We start from the raw sequence: 13,611 nt of genomic DNA on the forward strand, positions 1-13,611 counted from the left end.
AGTGGTGTAAGTTTAAGACTTTGAAATTTCAATGAATTTTAGAGTTAATTTCACCATCAGAAAAAGTTAAGTTTATTATACAGATGATAGATATACAGCAAGTGATGGCCAATAACTCATTGATTAGACACACTTCTTCTACCTATCTCTATCTCTGTCTCTAGCAACTGGGTCACTAAGGCTGATGAAAGAGTCACTTTGAGCAAGAGTTAGATGTTACACTAATTGGACATACTTTAACAACTAACTATATGATGCAGTATTGTCGCTAATTAAGTACAAAGACTCCACAGATTTTATCACCTCGAGATAATTTCACCTACTGCTCTGCTTAGCAATCAGTTTCCTGTTGTTCTCTTTGGCAATAGGGAGGTGAATATCTTTTCCTTGGGGAAGAAAAATCCATGGTGGGTTGTCTCTGTAAATAACAAAAATGTTGGATAGCTGGGTGACAAAGCTGCTGACATTGGCATCTTTGAACCGTACCAAAAGAACCAATATTCTTGGCCACACCAATTCTTCCCAAGTTAACACCTCCAGTCACTTTACCCAGTGTCAGATGATGAAATCTATCATCTTTCCAGTTTCCAAATCAATTTGAATGGTTTCATTGATCTTGCTGAGGGGATCAGGGTATCAGATGGTGTGAACATCATGAGTCACCAGATGTGGGGTCCTGTTTGAGCCAGTAGAGTTCTTCCTCATATTGTACAACTTATACTTGGCTTACTTAGGTCTGTGGAAATGAACAGCAAAGTAACCCTTGGTGATGTGTAGTTGCTGTGCAGTCATTAAGTCATGTCCTATTCTTTGCAACACTATGGACTATAGCATATCAGACTTCCCTGTTCTTCACTATCTCCCAGAGTTTGCTCAAACTGATTGTCCATTGAATCGGTGATGCCATCCAACCATCTCATCCTCTGTCACCCCCTTCTCTTCTTGCTGTCAATCTTTCCCAAAATCAGGGTCTTTTCCAATTAGCTGGGTCTTCATGACAACGAACAACAAAGTAACCCTTGGTGGTGTCAAATAGACCAAAATTCTCTCCAGTCTTGTCAATATTGATAATGTCCATAAATCTAGCAAGGTAGGTTATATCTGTTTAGACCTTGCCATCAATCTTAATAAATAGCTGCAGTAGATCTTCTTTAGTTCATCTCCAGCCAGGGAATATTGGTGCTCGTTAGGAAATTGCGGAGGAAGAGATATTCTCTGTTTGTGGGAATCAGTCAAAGGAGGAGAAGCAAAGACACTGGTCGGTCTGCCCAGCTTCTAGCCTTTTGAAACTGATACATGCTTCAGGTGAGTGGGACTACAAGCCTCATTGCTCTAGGCACAAAAAAAGCCAACTTTTTTGTTTTTTGATACAAGAATAGCTTTCGCTCTCTTTATTTTCTGGGTGATCAAATTGACTTCAAAATCTTAACAGTTTAATTTCCACACATTTTAAGGCTAAAGATGTAATAAAAGTACCTTGGTGATGCATACTATATTTTTATGTAATTTTAAAAATTGAACTCAGTAGAAGCTCTAGCTAAATTATTCCAAAAATGGAGCTTATTGGAAAAATTATAGAATCCATGAAATAGCTAAAAATTCATTAGGTCTCAGAGAGGAAAAGAACTTCGACCTTACTCAAGATCCAGGTAGCAGAAATTAGTGGATAATCTCTTCAGGTCTCCACTTCTGAGAATAAATTTCATCCACTTTTTTTCTTCATTCCTGAGTTACTTAGATGAAGATTCAGACTGTCAGTGAAGAGAAGACCATCAACTCTTTGTATTCATGCATTCCTCAAGTTCAACCAACACTGAATCAAACATATTTGGAAAAAAAAAATTCTAGAATATCCAAAAAGCAAAACTTGAATTTTCTGTACACCAGTAGCTATTTACACAGAATTGACACTGTACTGGGCATTATAAATTGGTTTCCCAGGTAGCTCAGTGGTAAAGAATCTGCCTGCCAGGCAAGGGGCCCAGGTTTGATTCCTGGGTAGGGAAGATTCCGGGGAGAAGGGTATGGCAACCCACTCCAGTATTCTTGCCTGGAGAATTCCATGGACAGAGGAGTCTGGCGGGCTACAGTCCATGGGGTCTCAAAGAGTCGGACAAACCCTAACCCTAAGCATCTATGGGTTTTGGTATCTCACAATTCCCTGCACCAAACTATGATTAATTAGAATTTATGAATGGGCAAAATAGACATTTTAATAATAGGAGTAGAATTATGGGGCCTCTTTTTTTTGGCAATCAGCTTTCTTTTAATTAATATAAATGCACACAAAATATTGTGCTATGGGACTTACATAAAATAAAGCATTTGTTGTTATTTTAGTTGCGAAGTTGTTTCCAACACTTTTGCAACCCTAAGGACTGTAACTCCTCTGTCCATGGGATTCTCCAGGCAAGAATACTGAAGTGGGTTGCCATTTCCTTCACCAGGGGATCTTCCTGACCCAAGAATTGAACGGATGTCCTGCATTGCAGGTGGATTCTTTATCGCTGAACCACCAGGGAGTCAGACAAAAAGTTTAATAGGATTCCCAACACATATTAAGACCCTCATAAATTTTAGATATTTTATTAAAATATTAGTTAGATATTTTATCTAACTAACATATTCAGATAGAGACTGGTAATCTAACAATATTAGGGGAAACAGGTATGAAAATTTAAAATAATTCATGTTGGAATTTTGCCCTTTAAACCTTTAAACTCATACCATGAGTACGGAATTTTTTTTTTTAAGGTGAAACAAAATAGACTAAATATATCCCAAATTATCAACTTAAATAGTTCCAGGAGCAGCTTGCTAAGGAAATCTAAAATCCATAATTTTTTATCAAGAAGTCATAGCTTATTCTGTGCTATTTGCCTACAATTTGTGGAAATGTTTAATTACCTTTATCCTTCATCATCTAATGTTAGAGCATTGAAGAGAAGTATGTCTGGTCAGAATGTTGGCTTGGGTTGAATGATCCATTTTCATAACGTGTGTGAAAAATTAGACTCTAAAGTGGCAAGCACTGTTCCAAGGTGAACAGTATGAATTTCTAGTCAAAGTTCCATGTCCAAGAAAACTGTTTAATTTTTTTAAAAATATACTAGAACTTAATGTGATTCTGCTTAAGGTGTAAAATTTGGAATAAAAACATGATCTCAATCTTGCATCACTTCTGTGGATTTATTAGTTTTATTCTCTCAAAAGCCTCATAAGTGGGCCCAAGGCATAAATTTTAAGTATTTAATTAGACCATTGTGTGGCCATAATCAAACTGGGAGCTACTAATATGAAAGCATATAAATCATCTAACCAAAATTATGATATTTTGAATTTACTATGCTTACAAGCTTCCTCATACTAGCCAAATTAGGGTGCCTCTCACTTTTCATTCTACTTGAGTCTGCAAATGTCTTAAAAACAAGATTGTGGTTTGTTTATTAATCTATTACCAGATAGCATCCAAAACTTGAAACAAAATGTTTATCTAACTCAATATATTTAGCTTTAATAAGATAAAGACAATAACCTTGTTCATAATAATTCTGTTGAATGGTAAGACTGAACATGAAGCTCTTTATGAAAAATGATATTCTTATTTTTTTAGAAACAAGTCAACACTGCCTGGCTCAATTAGACCTGGAAATGAAGGATCTTGCTTGTCAACCCTATTTACTTCTCCATATTGTCTTTCTGCCTAAAATTAAAAGGACTATCGAAAAATACTGAACTGTCTCTATTTATTTGTAGTAAGTTACTTATACTATAAATCTAGTGACGTTGATAAAAGCAAGAGTTACCAAATTCTAACATGTGCTTTAATCTAGATAACAACAACAAAAAACCTTTTTAAAATATCTTTTAGTAAATTCACAGTCTTTTACACAGGGCAGAATTATAGACTTAATGTACTTTATGAGGTTCACCTAGAACATGATTGTAAAGTTTCTAAGGACACTGTGTTCTCTGCAAGGTCACTGTGACACGAACAAAGCAGCCTGAATGACTAATAGAGAAATCTATTGTACCTCTGCACAGATCCCCCTATGCAGACAGCTGGATGTGACACTGGGACTAAAAACAAAACCAGTTTCTGATTAGATACAATTAAAATATTTGTTTTGTGTCAGGTACAAACCATCGCCCCCCTATCCTCCACCTAGTTCTGCTTCTTTTAGGACTAGATGAGGTTTAGTTTTTGTGTTTATAAAGCTCAGAATAAAAAAAAAATAATTAAGCCTTGTGTCCCGATTTTCTGGATAACTAAACAAACAAGAAAACAAATAGGAAATTATATAGTCAAAATTATTGGAGCTCTCTGCTAACTATTTGATTATGTTCATTCTAAAGAAAGTATGTTAAAAAGTTATTCATCATTCTCAATGCTAATTTGTACTGGAATGATGGGTGACTATTACATTTATGCATTCATATTATACTAAACGAGTGAGTTCTCTTAACTTGCAATTTAAGCAAATGGTAAAGACTTCCTCACTGGGCTTCCTTGGTAGCTTAGTGATAAAGAACCTGCCTGCCAATGCAGGAGGCGCAAGTTCAACCCCTGGCTCGGGAGGATTCCTTGAAGAAGGGAATGGCAACCCACTCCTGTATCCTTGCCTGGGAAAGCCCGTAGACAGGCTCCAAATACTGGATCCTGGTGGGCTAAAGTCCATAGTGTGGCAGAGTCAAACATGACTTAGCGACTAAACAACAACAACAAAGAACCTCCGTGAGGGTGGGCATGGGTTTCTTGAGTATCTTCCAAGCCCCATCTTTAGTCTATCCTTTCTCACAATATTTCAGATCTTTAAATCTTCATGCAGTAGGGATTTCTGAAATCTGGATCCCAAAATTTCAGCTTGAAATTACTAAAATTTGTTGTATTCTGCTTTTGAAATTACTAAAATTTATTTTTACATTTCTGCCGTTATACATATAGGAATGTACAGATGTGGTCAAATCATACATATATTTTTAATAGAGTGTTTTTTGTTTATCTTCTAGACTTTCTTCCTCCTCCCTCTCCATTCAATTCAGTTCAGTTCAGTCACTCAGTCGTGTCCGACTGCATCCCCATGGACTGCAGCACACCGGGCTTCCCCATCCATCACTAACTCCCGGAACTGCTCAAAGTCATGTCCATCCAGTCGGTGATAACATCCAACCATCTCATCCTCTGTTGTCCCCTTCTCCTCCTGCCCCCAATCTTTCCCAACATCAGAGTCTTTTCCAATGTGTAGGCTCCTCATATCAGGTGGCCGAAGTATTGGAATTTCAACTTCAGCATCAGTCTTTCCAGTGAATATTCAGGACTGATTTCCTTTAGGATTGACTGGCTGGATCTCCTTCTTTTTGATCCAACTCTCACATCCATGCACGACTACTGGAAAAACCATAGCTTTGACTATATTATGTTCATTACCTACACCATAGTTTGGTCTCAGGTCAAACAACAGAGGGAACACAGCCCCAGTCATCAACCAAAAATTGGATTAAAGATTTACTGAACATGGCCCCACCCACCCAGCAAAACAAGACCCAGTTTCCCCCACAGTCAGTATCTCCCATCAGGAAGCTTCCATAAGCTTCTTATCCTTATCTGTCAGAAGGTCTCTTACAATCTCTATATTCTAACTGGATATCTAACCTTGTAAATAGAAGTCATTTTGTTGTTACTGTTATTGTAGGTTTCCCTGATGTGGTTGGAGATTATATTATTCTGGTTTCCTTTTATGCCTTTAAAAACTTGTGTAAAAACATCTACGTTAACATACCACCTTCTCTACCCTACACATGCAGGTTTCCAAATTTATCTTGATAATATACTGCTCCTTTAGAGCTTCCCACGTGGTACAGTTGTAAAGAATCTGCCTGCCAATGCAGGAGACACAGGAGACTTGGGTTGAATCTCTGGGCAGAGGAGCTTAGAAGGCTACAGTCCATGGGGTTGCAAGGAGTCAGACCAGACTGAGTAACTGAGCATGCGCGATTTGTTTGCTTGTCTTGCAAGATTTCTTTGGGTAGCATCTCACAGATACTTGTGGATCAGGCATTTTCATTTACCTGTGTACATCTCTCTCTGATTTTAAAAGGGTAGTTGTATTTTTTCTTTGAGTTTTAAAAATATCAATATATATATAGAACTTTTCACATAATTAGACACAAGAAAAATTAAACCCCAGTGAAAATATTTCTCTTTATGGCTTGCCTCTGAGTCAGAATTCCAAAAATCAATTCCACACAACTAAACACACTGACACTCCTTGGTCTGTAACAAAAGCCAGGTATGAATAATGCGCTAGAAAATGTGAATTAGAAAATATAAAGAGGTAACATTTCTATGTAAGTCTTGGCATTGGCAGAAAGGAAGCAATCAATAAGACTAAAAATTCTGTTCTCATAAAAATAACCTTCTTATTGTTTTTGTTTTTATAAAAAAAAATTGTCATCTTAGAGAAGACAATAGTTAAAAACCTCAGCTCCCACTGACCATTTCCAAACATACATTTGTAGGAAAAATGGCAGGTATTATTATCTTGATCTGCTTTATGTTTTCAGATAATTATACAATATTGAATGTGCTATGTAAGTTATTGGAGGGTTAGTTTCATCATATTTGAAATTAGGTATATAGGAACAAAGATTTAATGTGAAATTCATGGACTTAGCTGAGAAAGTTTGGAAAAGCAGGATGCATAGCTTGTATTTTTCTAAGGAGAGACAATTGATAGCTTTCAACCAGTATTCAAACATGCCATGGCTGAAAAATATTTCAGAAATACTATTGATATATTTGAAATAGTACTAAGATGAAATGATTCTATCATTGGCCTATTGGTATATTTGCACTGGTTTTAATAAAGAAAACATACTTACTGTGTGCTACTATATTCAAAGGGATATTTATTGGGAATGTGCCATGTTTTATGTCCTCTACTGAACACTCTTCTTAAGCTATTTTGTGCAGTCTTCACAGTGGAATAAAGTAGGAGCTAATACCAACCTCATCTAATGAATAAAGGACTCATGGATCAGAGAGTTCATATTACTTTCTATGGTCACATGGTTTATACACTGTGGCATCAGAATCTGAGGTCATCTTTCACTGAAGGAAGGTTCTTATGATCCTTGTGCCTAATGTGTTTGAGGAAGATAGGCTACAACAATAATGCCTATTTGAAGTAGGAGGGCTGGACAAAATCATAAGTAATCATGGGATTTTAATAATTTATTGAAAAGATAAAATATTAGATTCTAATATCATTGGGAGGCCAGGAAAGCCTAGTTAGGTCAGCAAATATTCTATGTCACTAATTCTATCTTAGTCTTCCCTCTGCTCAGTCTTTTAAAAATTTCTCTCATTGAGACAGAAATTCTAATTATCCATAGTTCTTTATAAGGAAATCCTAGACATGATTCTGCAGGGTGCTATAAGTGGAAACAGGAATTTCTTCATGGTATTAAAGCAACAAAAGAAGACATCGTCATCTTTGGGAGAATAGTGATGAAATAAGAATAATCACCTGATCCACAACTTGGCTACTCAAAGAAGACTCTATAATGGATAGTATGGGATAGTAAGTGAGTGGAAATGTATGCGTTATTATCAGGAGAGTCACCTGGGTATTATAAATTGATGTAGTAAAATCGTTTTGGAAAGCAATTTGGCAACCTGTCTGAAAAGCTATAAAAACCTTTATACCTTTTGACCCAGTAATATCTCCCCAGAGAATTTACTCTAAGGAAATAATTCAAAAGAGGAGCACAACTATATGCATACAATTATTAATTATAGCATTAACTCAGCCATTGGAAAAGATGGAAACAACATAAATATCTAATAGAAGGTTAGTAAATTACAGGACATTAAATTGTAAAAAATATCAGATAGCCACTACAATTGTAATTGTGAATGCTGAAGAAACATGGAAAATATATGCAATGGAGTTAATGAAAACAGAGTACAAAATTGCAGGTATTTAATGATTAAGTTTTTCTAAAAAGAGATTTACATTTGGATAAACATTTTAAGGAGGACAGAGGAGACTGGTGTACGGCAGTGCATGGGGTTGCAGAGTCGGACACGACTTAGTGACTGAACAACAACAAAAAGATTTTAAAGGAACTAAAAAAAAGTGCAAACAGTAATATATTTTAAAAGTTGGCTTCAGATTGAAACCAGTTTTCTGTTGACATATTATTTTAATGCTCTGATCAAACTATATGTAATAACTAAAAATCAGAAAAGAATTTGTGCTACTAAGTCTCATGTATTCATCTTATTTCCACTGTGGTTGTTAAAGATCAGAGATAGGAACAGTGGTTATCTGTGTAATTCTTTATACTGATGATTTTAAACATACCCTCAATAATTGAATTGTTTTGAGTCACTGCAGTTTATTAAGATCATGTTACAACTTCCCTTGTGGTCCAGTGGTAAAGAAGCTGCTTGCTAATTCAGGGGACACAGGTTCAATCCCTGGTCCTGGAAGATTCCCCTTGCCACACGGCAACTAAGCAAGTAAACAGCTAACTGAGCCCATGCTCTGGACCCATAAGCTGCAAGTACTGAGCCCACATGCCGCACTACTGAAGCTCAAACTCCCTAATAGCCCGTACTCTGCAACAGAAGAACCACCACAATAAGCCTGTGCATTGCAACTAGAGAGTGGCCCCACTCACTGCAACTAAAGAAAGCCCATGTGTAACAGTGAAAATCCAGCACAGCCAAAAATAATAATACAATTTTAAAAAGATTGGACTAGTAAATATGATTTTTTAACTGCATACACATTAAGTACTTTATTTCTTGTTTCCAGTTGGATTATAATATTACTTAAATTCCTAACTGGGTCCCTACTTCAGTATGCTCCATTTTTAAAATGCAATTTGTGTTTACCTTATTTTAATTTACTGAACATCTAATATATGCAAGGTACAAATAGGTAGGGGAGAAGAGAGCCCACTGTCACTTTCCATAATACACACACTCTCTTTGTCCAAATCTTGATCCTTTTGGTCCTCTACGAATGTAGCTGATAGGCATTTTCCCTCAATGTGACAACTTCAACTTCTTTCAGTTCAGTTCGGTTCAGTTTAGTCGCTCAGTCATGTCCAACTCTTGGTGACCCCATGGACTATAGTATGCCAGGTTTCTCTGCTCTTCCCTATTTCCCTGAGTTTGTTCAAACTCATGACTATTGAGTCGATGATGTCAACCAATCATCTTATCATCTGTTGACCTCTTCTCCTGCCCCCAGTCTTTCCCAGCATCAGGGTCTTTTCCAATGTGTCAGCTCTTTGCATAAGGTGGCCCAAGTATTGGAGTTTCAGCTACAGGATCAGTCCTTTCAAGAATATTCAGGGTTGATTTCCTTTAGGATTGACTGGTTTGATCTCCTTGCAGTCCAAGGGACTCTCAAGAATCTTTTCCAGAACTATAGTTCAAAAGATGGTAAAGAATCCTCCTCAGATTCCACACTCAGCCTTCTTTATGGTCTAATGCTCACATACATACATGACAGCTGGAACAACCATAGCTTTGGCTATACAGACCTTTGTCAACAAGGTAATGTCTCTACTTTTTAATATGCTGTCTAGGTTGGTCATAACTTTTCTTCCAAGGAGCAAGCGTCTTTTAATTTCATGGCTGCAGTTACCATCCGCAGTGATTTTGGAGCCCAAGAAAATAGCCTTACCAAAACCATAAATAATTCAAGAAAGGAAGAAACACATTTCTCAAAGGCTCACTTTTTGCATGAGTACATGTTTTAATATACATTCTTTATTTTAATATTAACAATAATGCCTAATTTTCTGAGTGTTTAATATGTGCCAAGCACTTTGCAAGAGCTTTACTTGTAACATCATGTTCAATTCCCACAATGCCAAGGTAAGCAATTATTCTTCGTCACAGACAGAACTAAACTAAGGTAGCAAAGATGAAACAGTGAAATTTAATATGAAGTTAATTACTTTATAAAGGTGGAACTGGACACTTCAGTTTTTCCCTGAGAAACATATACCATATATTTTTAAATATTGTCAGTAAACTGATGATTTCATTGAGGCCAGCATATAGATTTCAGAAAATAATTTGTTATAAAATGTGAAATAATTGGATTTAGAGAAGTTACTCTAACTTAATGAAGTGTTACACTCTTCATAAGAATAAAGTAAAATGTATACAATCTAAGTTATCTTTCCAGTTCTTAAATACTTTATGCCACTTGATAAAACTTCACTTGCTTATTGTGGATCAGACAATTTTACAGCTTGATTTAAATTGTACTTGGGACTGATATGAATCAGCTTATTTATGGAGAATCAATCTTAAGATTTATTTGTTCTCTAGAGTGTTGATAAGCAAACACTTTTTTTAAAAAAAATCTAGAAATAGCATTTCTATACTTTAAAGAGATACTGGCTAAGTTGATTTATCTATTTTATTAGAGGTTATAAATAAGTAAATCAAACTGGTATATATTTGACAGTTCCTATGTTTAGTTGATAAAATGAACCTATTTCTCAACAGAATTTGTATAGATGAAGATATAATTGTGCCCTGTGGTGTAACATAATTATAGATATATCAGAAACCATCACTGGGGCTTCGCTGGTGACTCAGATGGTAAAGAATCCTCCTGCAATGAAGGAGATGGATTTCAATACCTGGGTTGAGAAGATCCTCTGGAAAAGGAAATGGCAACTAGCTCCAGTCTTCTTGCCAGGAAAATCCCACAGACACAGGTGACTGGCAGGCTACAGTCCAGGGGGGTCACAAAGAGTCAGACACAACTGAGCACACAAAAATACACACACTCAATGGTTAGAAATGCTGCACTTGTTTTTAACATATTTAAGGTAAAATAAATAAGTATGACTTTATTTAATTCTTGATTCAAAGATGCTAAATGATTCAACTCTTTCCCAGCAGTGATACCTTGATTAATTTATCCTCTGGGAAGGAGGCTCAGCCTTGTTTATATGAATTCAACTATTTTAACTAAAAACATCAATTGGAGGATGAAAAAAAAATAAAAACTTCTCTCTAAATGGAATGCCAAACATTAACAAACCAGAGGAGACAGCTTTTGTTGCTGCTTGTTTTTTCCTTTCCCTGAAGTCCCTAGCCGTACACCAGTAGTCAGCCCAAGCCAGGCGGTTCTGGAGCCCAGACTAGGTACTCATACTTTAAGATTTATTTTATTTATTAAACACTTTGATGGGTCTACTATACAGTAGGCATAGTTCCAAGCTCTCAGCTAATGTTTGCTATTCTTATGGCAACGCAGAAGAATGTGATACTCTTTATATACTCATTTTAAAAGATAAAGAAACTTAGGTACACAAACTTTAAGCAACATTCCTAAAATCACAAAGCAAGCAAGTGGTGGAGGCTGGACCTAAGTGCTGTGGATAGAACATTCGATCATCAGCACTATATGAGGTTATCTCTCCAGATGTTGGCCAAACGATTTGGTGGCTAGATCCTCCCGAGCACTTAACCTCTCTGAGCTTCAGTCTTCTCAGTTAAAAAAAGAGAACAGTATCTACAATCAATGACTTCTGTGAGCCTGCACGTACCAATTTTGATACTCTCATTCCTATGTATACCCCCTCAGCATAGATCTTCCCAGCAACCTCCTAGAGTTGGCATTGGTTCTATCCAATAACACATTATATTTTAAAATATATCCTATTTTGTACTCATCTTATCAGACTTGTAGCAGCATCAGGGTGTGCTAATGTGACTAATCTACTCTACGTTGTGTTCCCCGTGCCCACAGAGGACCTGGAATGTAGGAGGAATTTAAAAAATATAATTTCATGAAAAAGTGAATGTACAGTTTCCTACTATCCATAGAATATTCATCAACAACATGTTAGCAAATGCATCTTCATCAATAGGCATGCTGTAATAAAAGTAGCATTTCCTAGGAAATATTAAATACAATCAAGATTGTGCAAATGGGAATCAAAATGAAAGCACAAAAGCAGTTGATAAATCTTTAAATTATTGATGTACCAAATGGATGTCTTTTCCCTTTGAAATAAAAGTGCGAATTAAACCAAGAGCACCAAGGCCATGGTTAAAATGAGAAATACCAATCACTAAAGCAAAAATAAACCAAAAAATGTAACTGGACTCACAAACCAAGGTGTTTAAATGACATTTTTCCAACAGCCTGGTCCTGTCAGATGACCATAAGAACTAACCTCCAGAGTCACAAGCCTTGGAGGCTGACCCCACTTTAGGTAGCTGAAGCTGAAGGAAATTTCTACATGTGGTTACCAATTATCTTAGACACCAAGTTCCAACTTAAATTGTATTCAGAAGACAGAGTGGCCCAGTTCAGCCACTGCTCACACATACTCACAATGGCTTTGTCTGGCCATATCTGCAACCAGTGGGCTTCTTGCTTCTTGCCTATGACTCTGATTTCTAGAACTCAAATTCAGAACTATATTAAAATTAAATCTTATAGACAAAATTGTCATAGACCTTATATTTTATGCTGAGAGATTTTATATGAAGCAGATTGGTTTTCTTATACCTTAGTTTGGGGATTTTATTAATTCATACCCTAGCAAGCTGGGCATATATAAAACAAATCACTGAGCTGTTTGACAGTATAATGACTCACCATTAAAAAAAAAGAAAAGAAAAATACATGAAATGTTTTTAAAATGAAGAGGCAAACTACAGAAGGAAGCTGATATGCTTTTACAAAATGGGCCTGAGGACAAAAACCAAAGATAAATGTGTATGTTTAAAATTACTTGTGGGCAAGGCTCCCATCTTAAATATTTGAAGTATTCAGGCCTCCAGGCACCTGTTCAAGTTTGTGCTGATTCTCTCCAGGCAGCTGCTTACTTGCCTCTGCTTCAGGCTCGACCTGAACATGGTCCAGGATGCAGCATTGATGAGCAAGTTCAGCTGGTGCTAAATGACAGGTGTTGGCTCCTGATTGCCTTCAGTGGCATGGTGGGGGATATTTCTTAACAGAGGGAAAGAGAAGAGACATCAAACACTTGCTCCTCCAATTCAATGTTTTAATGTTTGTCCAATTCAATGTTTAATGTTTAATGAAAGGCATAGACTAGCAAAAGAAATAAGTTAATACCAGGCTTACAGAAAACTTCTTCTTAACGAATGCACACTGGTAGCACAACAAAGAGGTGACATCGCTAGTAAGATTTAGGATCCTTTACAAAGTCCATTATCCACAGGGCATGCTCTTATGATCACTAAAGCCTTGAATCCAGGTGGATGGGTTGACCCAATGGTCAAGACAACTGCCAAGATCTCACTGTGTCAGCCTCTAGACCACACTCTGTGGGCCACTGACAATGTAGGCATGGAATGCACTTTCCATAAGCACTTTCCATAAGAAGCTAACAGAGGTACTTCTACAACCAGATGGGCACAGAAATGCTCCCAAGTCCATCCTAGAATCCAGTGAGACTTTTCTGGGTGACAATAGAGCATATCAACAAATTATGCCCTGGACAGTAAATCCAGCCTACTGCTTATTTGATTAAATAAGGATTGAGTCAAAATAAGAAGTAGGCTGGTTTTTATGTTTGCATTTTATGTTAAAA

General features: G+C 36.6%; 1 pseudogene; it reads right to left on the minus strand.

Annotated features, from left to right (window-relative positions):
• Positions 1-315: 315 nt before the first annotated feature.
• LOC133060500 (small ribosomal subunit protein eS4, X isoform-like) lies at positions 316-12,913 on the minus strand (annotated as a pseudogene).
• Positions 12,914-13,611: the final 698 nt, after the last annotated feature.

This window comes from Dama dama, chromosome 8, assembly GCF_033118175.1.
Source record: "Dama dama isolate Ldn47 chromosome 8, ASM3311817v1, whole genome shotgun sequence".
NCBI lineage: Eukaryota > Metazoa > Chordata > Mammalia > Artiodactyla > Cervidae > Dama > Dama dama.